Raw genomic sequence first — 11,784 nt, forward strand, 5'->3', positions numbered from 1 at the left:
AAGAATCGATTCTTGCCATCAAGAATTGATGCAGTAGATCACAAGGATTAGAATCACGATGCATCGTCATGGCGATTATTTTGCACACCCCTAGTGTAAATGGGGTAAATGAAAGTGTTTGATTGGAAGAAGCAAATTTTCTACTGAAGGTTTTTTGACATTTCATTTTCCATGAGGTTCTGTAGTTCAGCTTTATTTCCATAATGTTCACTTTATTCTTCGAGATTTCCTAGAAACTAATAATAAAATGTTGTTATGTTAACCAGAACCTACATGAGAAAATATCTGTGACTATATATGAAGGAATGAGAGGAAGAAGCTCTTTAGTGCAGATGTTGGTGGCTGTTAAAAGAGCATTTGTGTTTGTGAGCTGCAGCCTCTAAGCTCTCTCCCCGCGGATGCGGCGGGCCAGCTGGATGTCTTTGGGCATGATGGTGAGCCTCTGGGCGTTGATGGCGCCGGTAGCTGAAGCGCACTTCCTGGCAGCCTTGGTGGCCAGCTGCTTCCTGGGAGCTTTACCTCCGGTGGATTTGCGGGCGGTTTGCTTGGTTCTGGCCATGTTTCATTGCTGCAGAGGAGATCAAATGTTGTCACCGGTAGTTGAGGCTCCTCTGCTCTTAAACTGGGTCTGAGCGTCAAAGAATGACGCTGCAGCAGAGCGGTTAGCGGCTCCCCCTGGAGCTCCACGACGCTTCCTCTTCTTCTTGTTTAATGGCAGACTAAACCTTAACTTTTAGGAGCATACAGCGACCTACTGTACCTACCGGAGTGTGTAGCATGGGCCATATCAATGTGATGATTACTCTATCTATCTATCTATCTATCTATCTATCTATCTATCTATCTATCTATCTATCTATCTATCTATCTATCTAGCTATCTAGCTATCTACCTAGCTATCTACCTAGCTATCTATCTATATACACACATATATATAAATACATATACAAATATACATACATCCATATATACAAATACCTTTAAATTTTTAGAGTATAATCCTGTAGTCTTAAGATATTTAATAGCAGCTTTCTGCATTTCCTTTTCTTCCTGTTGTTCCTGCTTATAGCAATGGTGGAGAGGAAAAACTCCCTTTTAACAGTAAGTTTTTTGGGGGTTTTTTCCAAGGGGGGGGTGTACAAGAGTTATTATAAATACAGTATAGTTTCATGTGACGAGATTACATCAGTATGAAATGGATGTTAGACAGGAATCATTTTCAAGTGAAGNGCTTGGTGTAAAGCGGCAGCGAGGACTCTGGTAGTGTTAATTAACTCCAGCGAATCTGAATTTGTCTGAGACAGAGCCATCATGGACTGAGTGGGCTGAGGTGCTGAGTGGCATTGCTCTTTTTTTCTGGTATGCAGACAATCCAAATAAGTGGCAGATGACACCTGAGAAAGAGGTTGTGTAACCCGAGCACCTGGGGCTTTAGGTGTCATGATGGGCTTCAAAGACTTAACCCACATGCAGAACACACCACGGACACAGGGGTAAAAAGTTCAAAGGTTTATTCAGAGTTGCACAAACATATAAACACGGTTCTGGTATAAGTCCGGGACAGACTTCTTGTGGGTTCTCCTGGCGGTCCAGAGGAAGTGGACGGACGGGAGTTGTTGAACTCCTCGATGAGGGATTGGTCCAAGATATAGGACCCAGGAACCCAAGTGCGATCATCCGGACCGTAGCCCTCCCAATCCACCAGGTACTGCCAGCCGCGGCCCCGGCGGCGGGAGTCTACGATCCGGCGAACAGTGTAGGCTGGATGGCCATCAATTTCCCGGGCGGGTGGAGGGGAGTCGGACGGAGGGCAAAGTGGACTCGTAAGGACAGGTCTGATCTGGGACACATGGAACGTGGGGTGGATCCGGAGGGTAGGAGGCAAGGTGAGACGGACGGCAGATGGATTTATGACCTGGGCAATCCTGTAAGGACCAATGAATCTGGGAGACAGTTTTCTGGACATAGATTTAAACAGAATATCGCGTGTAAACAACCAAACCTCCTGACCAGGGGTGTACTCGGGTGCGGGGCATCGTCTTCGGTCAGCAATCCTCTTATTCTGTTGGGTGGTTCTGTTGAGTGCGGATCTAGTCTCGTTCCAGATGTTACGGCAACGGCGGATGTGGTGATTGATGGATTGGACCGAGATCTCCTTCTCGTCAGCGGGAAACAGTGGAGGTTGATAACCTAAGGAAACCTGGAAGGGTGACAGACCGGTAGCAGAAGATCTCTGGGAGTTGTGGGCATATTCGACCCAAGGCAGGTACTGACTCCAGTCAGTCGGATTCGTAGAGGTGAGACAACGGAGAGTGGCCTCCAGCTCCTGGTTCATTCTCTCTGTTTGACCGTTTGACTGTGGGTGATAACCAGATGTGAGAGAAGCTTTGGAGTCAAGGGCGGAACAAAAAGATTTCCAAACCTACAGTGGAATTCCTGCGGGATTCCATGCAAACGGAAAACGTGTTTCACCAGGAGCTGGGCGGTCTGGAAGGCAGTGGGCAATTTCCTAAGAGGAATCAGATGACAGGCCTTGAAAAAATGGTCAATTATAGTAAAAATGGTTGACATACCCTTGGACACTGGGAGACCGGTGACAAAATCAACTGTGATGTGGGACCAGGGGTGAGATGGAACAGGTAGAGGTTGAAGAAGACCAGAAGGTGCTTGATGGACCGGTTTATTTCTGGCACAAGTGGGGCAGGCCAACACGTACTCCTTCACGTCCCCCTGTGAAGGGACGGCCACCAAAACCGCGGGGTAATCAAAGCGATCGTTCTGCTGATACCTGGATGGGCAGAAAACTTCGAGGCATGCATCCACCGAATGAGCCGAGATCTGACTGAAGTTGGGACGTAAGTTTTGTTAGGTGGCCCATGTCCAGGGTCGGGTTCATTAACCAGGGCTAAGTTAATTAGATCAGTTATCTCCCAAGAGACGGCTCCTACCGTACAGGTGGTTGGGAGAACAGGTTCAGGAATCTCAGGTTTGTCGGACGAGTACAGGCGAGAAAGTGAGTCAGGCTTGATATTCTTGGAACCGGGTCTGTAAGAAATTATCAGGTTAAACCTGGAGAAGAACAAAGACCAACGAGAGTGACGTGGGTTAGATCTCTTTGCAGACTGGATGTACGACAGGTTTTTATGGTCTGTCAAGACCAGGACAGTATGTTCAGCTCCTTCGAGCCAATGTCTCCACTCCTCCAGCGCTAGTTTTATGGCTAGTAACTCTCTGTCACCACCGTCGTAATTTTGCTCTGCTGGAGAAAGTCTGCGAGAAAAGAAAGCACAGGGATGAGTCTTTTGATCGGAATCAGATTGTTGAGATAAAACAGCTCCTACGCCAGAATCAGATGCGTCCACCTCTAATATAAATTGTTTAGAGGGATCAGGTTGGATCAAAATAGGAGCACTAGAAAAAAGAGCCTTGAGTTTATTGAAAGCCGCATCGGCTTCTGGGGACCAATGGAAAGATTTCTTGACTGAAGTCAGGGCTGTGAGAGGCTGAGCTGTCTGAATGTAGTTCCGGATGAAACGACGATAGAAGTTAGCAAACCCCAGGAATTGTTGAAGCTGTTTGCGATTCTCGGGGGTGGGCCAGTCCACCACTGCTCTTATTTTGTCTTCCGATGGCTTCACCTGCCCGCCCTCGAGCACAAACCCTAGGAAAGTGACAGATGATTGATGGAATTCACACTTCTCAGCCTTTACAAAAAGTTTGTTTTCAAGCAATCTCTGGAGGACAAGATGCACATGTCGTCAATGTAAACAAAGACAAAAACGTTGAGGAAATCTCTGAGAACATCGTTGACAAGGGTTTAAAAACAGGCAGGAGCCTTAGTTAACCCAAAAGGCATGACCAAATATTCAAATCGGCCTATAGGAGTTTTAAATGCCGTCTTCCATTCGTGTCCCTCTCTTATTCTCAGGAGATGATAAGCATTTCTTAAGTCAAGTTTTGTGAACACAGTTGCACCTTGGACTGGTTCAAAGGCTGATGCTAGCAATGGTAAGGGATACTTGGTTTTGATGGTTATTTGGTTCAAACCTCTGTAGTTNGTGTACAAGAGTTATTATAAATACAGTATAGTTTCATGTGACGAGATTACATCAGTATGAAATGGATGTTAGACAGGAATCATTTTCAAGTGAAGACATCGATAAATGATTGATCAGATAAAATGATTTTCTATTAATAAGACGGAGCTTTAAAAAGGAGAACTGGGAGAAAATGTCCAAAAAATAGTTTTCTTGGTAGTAAGAAAACATAGAAAACTGAACCAATCAGGTAACAGAACGTGATCAAGAATGTAGAATGTATCAGAAAAAATAGGACAACATAAAACAATAATTCTTGGTAGAATGACAAATTTCCAGAGCTGTTAAAGATTATAACAGGGCATTTGAACATTTAGGGGAAATGTAACCAAAGAAACCTGACTGAATAAAAAAAAAAAAAGAAACTAATCCCATAAATGGATTTAGCATGCCAGTTACAGGCTAATATATGAGACTAAAACGGATGTTAGTATTGCTTCAACACATGAGTTCAGTTTAGGTTTCATTAGACTGATTATATATACACCTATACCAACTTCATTCTCCATTTAAACATTTTATATAAAATAAAGATGTTGATACTGTTGACAGAATCTGAATGATTGTATGCCTGTTTAACGGTTGAAGTTGCTTCTTAATGAGTGGGTGGGTGGCCCTGAGTAGGGCTTTTGATTGGTGGTTGGAAGCGGAGCAGTTTAACCTCCGAAGCTGTACAGGGTGCGGCCCTGCCTCTTCAGAGCATACACCACATCCATGGCGGTGACGGTCTTCCTCTTGGCGTGCTCGGTGTAGGTGACGGCATCGCGGATAACGTTCTCCAAGAACACCTTCAACACACCGCGGGTCTCCTCGTAGATCAGACCAGAGATGCGCTTGAATCCTCCACGGCGAGCCAGGCGGCGGATAGCGGGCTTGGTGATTCCCTGGATGTTATCACGGAGGACTTTACGGTGACGCTTAGCGCCTCCTTTGCTCCTTTGCCGAGTCCTTTACCTCCCTATCCTCTGCCGCTCATTGTGTCTTTCTCTGTGGATCACAAAGTCAGAAATGCTCAACAGCTGCTGAGTATAAGCTATTATGTGTAAGCTGCGGATGTAGGAGGAGACATGCTGAGCACCGCCTGCAACATGGTTCTGACACACTGAGGGTGTTCCTCTCTTAGGAAAAAAAAAGTCTGAGATTTTAATCCTGTCACTTCTGTTAAAATCAGAAATTTACCAAAACAATCTATGTCTGATTTAAACAGCATCTAATCATGTTATCTACTGACCCTGAAGAAAAACATCAGAAATCTACATTACACTTCAGAAATACACTGAACAAAGGTTACAGTGTTTTTTCTTTAACATATTGTATAAGAAGGAATCTAAATGGTGTAAATGATCTGTGTGGGATCGCTGTCCTTAATGAGGGGACGATAGCACTTACAACAGTTGCAAAAAAGAAGTTTCTTAGTGTTTTTGATTTGATATTTCTGAAGTGTTTAGCTAATGGGAGAGGGGTACACAGGGCATTGCCCAGTTTGGTGGGATCAGTGTAGATGCATCTGGCTATTTTTTGGACTCATCAATTGAGTCCAGGTCCTGCAGACAGCATCCCACAATCATTCACTTTTAAGTTATTAGTTATCCTGTAACATAAACTCATGTAGTAGAGTAATTGATAGCCAGCAAAGAGTCCCTGTGCTTTTTCTCATGTCTGTCTTTATCCATCCAGGATGTGCACGATGTCAACATGAAACGCACTGTGGCCCTTCATTGTCTCAGCATATTTGCAGGAAGAGGACACACAGTTTTTCAGGACTTGGAATGTAAGCCTTTATGTATTTTTGTAAAAGACCTCATCACTAATCACCTTTCACTGTTGGAGATACCTTGGTGCTGTATGAAGGGTAGCCTGCAATACTCCACCGCATGAAAACACACAGATGTGTTCACGGTAAGATTTTTGTGTTTAATTAGCATTTCTAAATAGCGCCAGATCGCATTCTGAGCCATTCCTGTCTCTACGCATAATAAAATGGCCATGAGTCCATGGTCACAACGTGTTTAGCTCAATTTCATGAGCCAATACATTGTAAACTGCTTAGTGGGGAGGAGACTTCACATGGAGCTGCTCCCAGAGCCATGGCTCTGGACACTCCGAGCTAGTACGACTACCAAGCAACTGAGTATGGCATCCGCCTCTCTGCACAAGTTTGTGGTGTTGGTGGGTTTGTGACAACAAATGAAGTCATATGTACACTGGACAATGTGTAACTATCTTGGTTTTGTTGGTTTTCTTTAAGTTTTCAGTTTCACGTTTATCCATGCTTTTCTTTATTTTCTAGCCTTATTGGTGTGTTCTAGATTTATTTAAGTTTCTTAGGTTTTTCTGTGCTTGTCCTCTGCTTCCCCCTTGTGTTTTCTTTTTCCTTGGCTGGGTCCTCGTCTTACTTTGTCTCACCCTAGCTCCCTGTGATTGTTGACAACAGGAGCAACCAACGGTCCAGTTTCAATTATGTTATCTTATAACATCTTTCGTACCTGTTCTTCAATTACTTGCTTTTTAGCTGGGGAGGTGCGGTCGCATTCCCCGGGACAATAACATGTTCTGTTAGAGAAGTGCGACCCAAAGAGATCACTGTAGTTATTTAGCAGCTTTAAAAGTCCCTCTTTTTCTGCAGAATTTAAGTTAGCATCTTCAACTTTAGCCTTAAGTGAGACCTTTGGAGTGTTCTGCAGACTCATTGTTCCACATTCAAGATCCACAAAGTCGTTCTCACTGGGTTCGTCTAGAAATGGGGGAGTGTCTTCAATAATTACTGTTCTGGTTGGTACATGAATTGTTAGTGAAGTGTGAGTCGTGAAGTCCATCCCAAGAACTAAAGGAGATGACAGATCCTGTACTACAACAAATCGTTGATATATTGACTTGCCCATAAACCCAATGGTCAACCAGCTTACTGCTAATGGATTGCATTCAGTGCTGTTAGTCAGTCTTATGGGTGGGGAATGCCACTGATTATTTAACAACAAATCTTTTGTCTTTTCAGGTATCAAATCTGCATTTACAGCTGAAAGTGATGCACCTGTGTCAAGTGTGCCTCCAGAGCTGTTCTTTTAAAGTTCACTTCAACTCTGAAACTGGTGTTCCAAGATGATTGTGAAGCTCTATCTTCCACATGGTTGAGATTAGGTGGTGAAATTGGAGCCGACACAGGCAACAAGGGTTGGAGCTACTGACTGGAGGGAGGTTTAGCCCTGCGAAAAACTCCCCCCCCCCCCCGAAATGTCCCTGTTTTCTACCCGCTGGTTTTGCTTCACTCGCCATGTTAACGCTTTCCGGTTCAGCAGTCTCTGTCACAGGATAATAATCTGCAGGTGGAATTTGGGGAAGCTCTCTGGTGTGTCTTGTAGAATGTCAAGCCCCATGATACTCAGTGGCACAGTTCGGGCATGTGCGGCATGTACCACCTGGCATGGAACATCATTATCATCAGTTTTAATTTTCACCTGAACACCTGTATGGCCATAAGAGGCTGGTGCCCAGAACAGAATGCAGCTCATGGGCACTCAGCACCAGATCAATTACCGACCTGACAGGTGTTCCATATAGTGCCACTTTGTACTTCTCTGCGTGTTTACAGATAAGATCAATCAGTTCTTGTTCAGACATAGGGTTCCTCTGTCTTTTGAACTCACTGAGCATATGGGCCGCAAACGTGGGAGAGGTTCTTCGGGGTGCTGGAATCTGTCTAAGATACCTCTCATAATATGCTCCTGGTTGTCAGCAGGTAAAAACACAGTTCTGAAAAGTTCACAAAATTCAGCCTAAGTGGTTACATGAGAGCTGAGAACACTAAACCACTTCCTTGGTTCTTTAGCTAGAAAATGTGGTAGTTCTCTGAGAATCTGTGTGTCTGCTAAGTCCAGTGAGGTTTTATAAGCATTGACAGACTGCAGCCATTCCTCTGGATAAAGGCCGCCATCATTAGTGAACACAGTGGGATCTAACTTTGCTTGGTGTAAAGCGGCAGCGAGGACTCTGGTAGTGTTAATTAACTCCAGCGAATCTGAATTTGTCTGAGACAGAGCCATCATGGACTGAGTGGGCTGAGGTGCTGAGTGGCATTGCTCTTTTTTTCTGGTATGCAGACAATCCAAATAAGTGGCAGATGACACCTGAGAAAGAGGTTGTGTAACCCGAGCACCTGGGGCTTTAGGTGTCATGATGGGCTTCAAAGACTTAACCCACATGCAGAACACACCACGGACACAGGGGTAAAAAGTTCAAAGGTTTATTCAGAGTTGCACAAACATATAAACACGGTTCTGGTATAAGTCCGGGACAGACTTCTTGTGGGTTCTCCTGGCGGTCCAGAGGAAGTGGACGGACGGGAGTTGTTGAACTCCTCGATGAGGGATTGGTCCAAGATATAGGACCCAGGAACCCAAGTGCGATCATCCGGACCGTAGCCCTCCCAATCCACCAGGTACTGCCAGCCGCGGCCCCGGCGGCGGGAGTCTACGATCCGGCGAACAGTGTAGGCTGGATGGCCATCAATTTCCCGGGCGGGTGGAGGGGAGTCGGACGGAGGGCAAAGTGGACTCGTAAGGACAGGTCTGATCTGGGACACATGGAACGTGGGGTGGATCCGGAGGGTAGGAGGCAAGGTGAGACGGACGGCAGATGGATTTATGACCTGGGCAATCCTGTAAGGACCAATGAATCTGGGAGACAGTTTTCTGGACATAGATTTAAACAGAATATCGCGTGTAAACAACCAAACCTCCTGACCAGGGGTGTACTCGGGTGCGGGGCATCGTCTTCGGTCAGCAATCCTCTTATTCTGTTGGGTGGTTCTGTTGAGTGCGGATCTAGTCTCGTTCCAGATGTTACGGCAACGGCGGATGTGGTGATTGATGGATTGGACCGAGATCTCCTTCTCGTCAGCGGGAAACAGTGGAGGTTGATAACCTAAGGAAACCTGGAAGGGTGACAGACCGGTAGCAGAAGATCTCTGGGAGTTGTGGGCATATTCGACCCAAGGCAGGTACTGACTCCAGTCAGTCGGATTCGTAGAGGTGAGACAACGGAGAGTGGCCTCCAGCTCCTGGTTCATTCTCTCTGTTTGACCGTTTGACTGTGGGTGATAACCAGATGTGAGAGAAGCTTTGGAGTCAAGGGCGGAACAAAAAGATTTCCAAACCTNCTTGATAGCAGCAGCGTTTGTCTTCAGACTAGAGTTTGTTTCACAGACCTTGAGGGTTTGCCAGGGTTCTCTCCTGAGAACGGAATACAGATCCAGAAGTGAGTCTTCAGGTTTGGCTCGTGAGGGCAGACGGACAGGTCATAACTTGGCAACACTCTGGCGCTGAAGACACGTCTGGCTGCTGCTTAAGTAGCTGGTCTCCTGATCGGCTATTGATCTTCAGCTGTGCCTGAAGCTCCTGCTCAGGAGACCCAGGGCGCTCTCTGCTCGAGACAGACTGCAGAAAACTCCAGATCCCAACAGTAGGAACGGTTTTAGTATGTTAAGTCCAGCACTCAAAAATATTTCTCGGGAGATCCAAAGATTCCTGTAGACATTGTTGAAGTATGTCCACCTCAACCTATTAAACTTCGTACTTTATGTTCCAGGTCAGGGGTATTGTGTCTGGCCGCATTGTGGTTTGGGAGAAACCTAAAGTCCAAATCATCGCATAGATCAGTCAAATTAGGATGAGTAGCCAAAATGCACACTTATGTGAGCCCAAGTTTGTATAATGCAAGTTATTAATTTCAGCAGAGTGAAACTTTGAACCGTATTTAATTGTACACATATATGACTGTACAGTTCCACATGGGTATACATATGAGTCCGATGAATAGCTTCTGTATATTTGTTTTAATCTGTTCTCATAGAGTTATTTGTCCTATCTTCTTTTATACTGTTTCTCAAATGCTCACAAATTCAGTTTGTATCTTCTCAGAGGAATTCCTCTCAGCTCTGATCTGGTACAGAGTTGAGTCCAGTGGGAAATCCTCCAAGAGATTGTTCTGAAGAAAATAAACTTGTGGAGCGCACTCAGTCAGCTAGGGGGTTTCCACTACACTCCGCTATACTCACATTCACATTCAGAAGATATGAAGCATAATCCATCTCACGTCCAGGCAGCACATTTGATCCAAAGTTGTCATGGCAAAGCATTCCAAAGCATTCCATATTATATTCCGAAAACAGCACTGAAAATGTCCTGTCATCTGCGTCCAGGGTAGCCGTGCTCTTTCCCACGAGTTATGGCAGATAGCCACTATACAGCAAAGTACCTCCTCAACTTTTTAATCATCAGCTGTTAGAAGATACTGCATTCTAAGGTCCAAGATTAAATGTTCGCGCATAATGCTTAGGGTTGTGCTTAAGGAAGGAGAGGGTGGTCAAAAACTCACAGCCACACTGGTCGAACCCGGCCCCCCACCCCGCACACGTCTTTTCACTTCAAAGGGCCACATGCCAGTCTTTGCCTAGGGCCCAAAATTTCCTAAATCCGCCCCTGCCTACAGGAGAAGAATGCAGATGCTGTTCCTGGACTTCAGTTCAGCTTTCATCACCATTATCCCACAACATCTGATAGGCTAACATCAAGGCTCCAAAATATCCCTTTGCAATTTTCTGCTAGACTTCCTCACCAACAGACGTCAGTCAGTCCGGGTCAGACAGAACCTCTGATGTCATCACCCTGAGCACAGGCTCCCCTCAGGGCTGCGTCCTGAGCCCCCTGCTGTTTACTCTGATGACACATGACTGCATCCCTAGCTTAACCAACAATCACATTGTGATTCATGGAGAATATGAAGGAGATAATCGTCGACTTCAGGAACGACCGGCCTAACCCTACTACACTCCTCATCAATAGCTCAGCTGTGGAGCTGTCAGTAGCCTCAAATTCCTGGGCTGCACATCACAGACAACTTTACCTGGCATGTGAACACTTCCTAGGGAGAATGAGGAGAGCCAAACTGTCCCCTCCCATCCTCATGACCTACAGAAGCACCATAGTGAACATTCTGACCAGCTGTCTCACTGTATGGTGTGGAGGCTGCAGCGCCTCAGACTGGAAGAAGGTGAGAAGAGCGGTGAGAACAGCAGGGAGGATCATCGGGGCTCATCCCTCCATTAAAGGCATTTCATCCCAGCGCTGCATGTGCTGAGCCCGTAACATCATAAGTAACCCCTCAGACCACCAACATGGACTGTTCTCCCTGCTGCCCTCTGGGAAGAGGCATTGCAGCATTCATTGCAGATCCAGCAGGTTCTGCAACAACTTTTTCCCAGCTGCTTTCAGAGTGTAGGACTGTTAAACTCTAACCTGGACTCTACGTCACAATCGCAAGATTATTTTGCAACATGGGGCTTTGGGTCTCCCGGCACTGGACTCAGTGCTCTGGGGGGTGTGCCTCTCCAGCTCTCCACAACCACTATTGAGCATTTTTTCTATGGATAAACTTTACATGCACAAGTGCACCCTCACAAACAATTACAGGTGCTTGGCTCCAGCTACTCAGAGATTCACTTCCATACACAAAGCCCACATCCGTATCTTCAGGTAACACAGAGTACATGTCAGACTTAATAATATTACTTTAGCGATAGTTTCAAGGTGTTGATTTATTGTATGCCTCGTACCATGTCTTTCAGTTGTGCTGTTCTTTTTGCATCTCGTTACAGGTGATGAAGCAGACTGTTTTGTCATTGTCTCCTTTC

General features: G+C 45.6%; 1 pseudogene; it reads right to left on the reverse strand.

Moving 5' to 3' along the window:
* Positions 1 to 4,753: 4,753 nt before the first annotated feature.
* LOC107102433 lies at positions 4,754 to 5,073 on the reverse strand (annotated as a pseudogene).
* Between the last annotated feature and the right edge of the window lie 6,711 nt (positions 5,074 to 11,784).

This window comes from Cyprinodon variegatus, unplaced genomic scaffold (assembly GCF_000732505.1).
Source record: "Cyprinodon variegatus isolate N-32 unplaced genomic scaffold, C_variegatus-1.0 Scaffold1255, whole genome shotgun sequence".
In the NCBI taxonomy this organism is placed as follows: domain Eukaryota; kingdom Metazoa; phylum Chordata; class Actinopteri; order Cyprinodontiformes; family Cyprinodontidae; genus Cyprinodon; species Cyprinodon variegatus.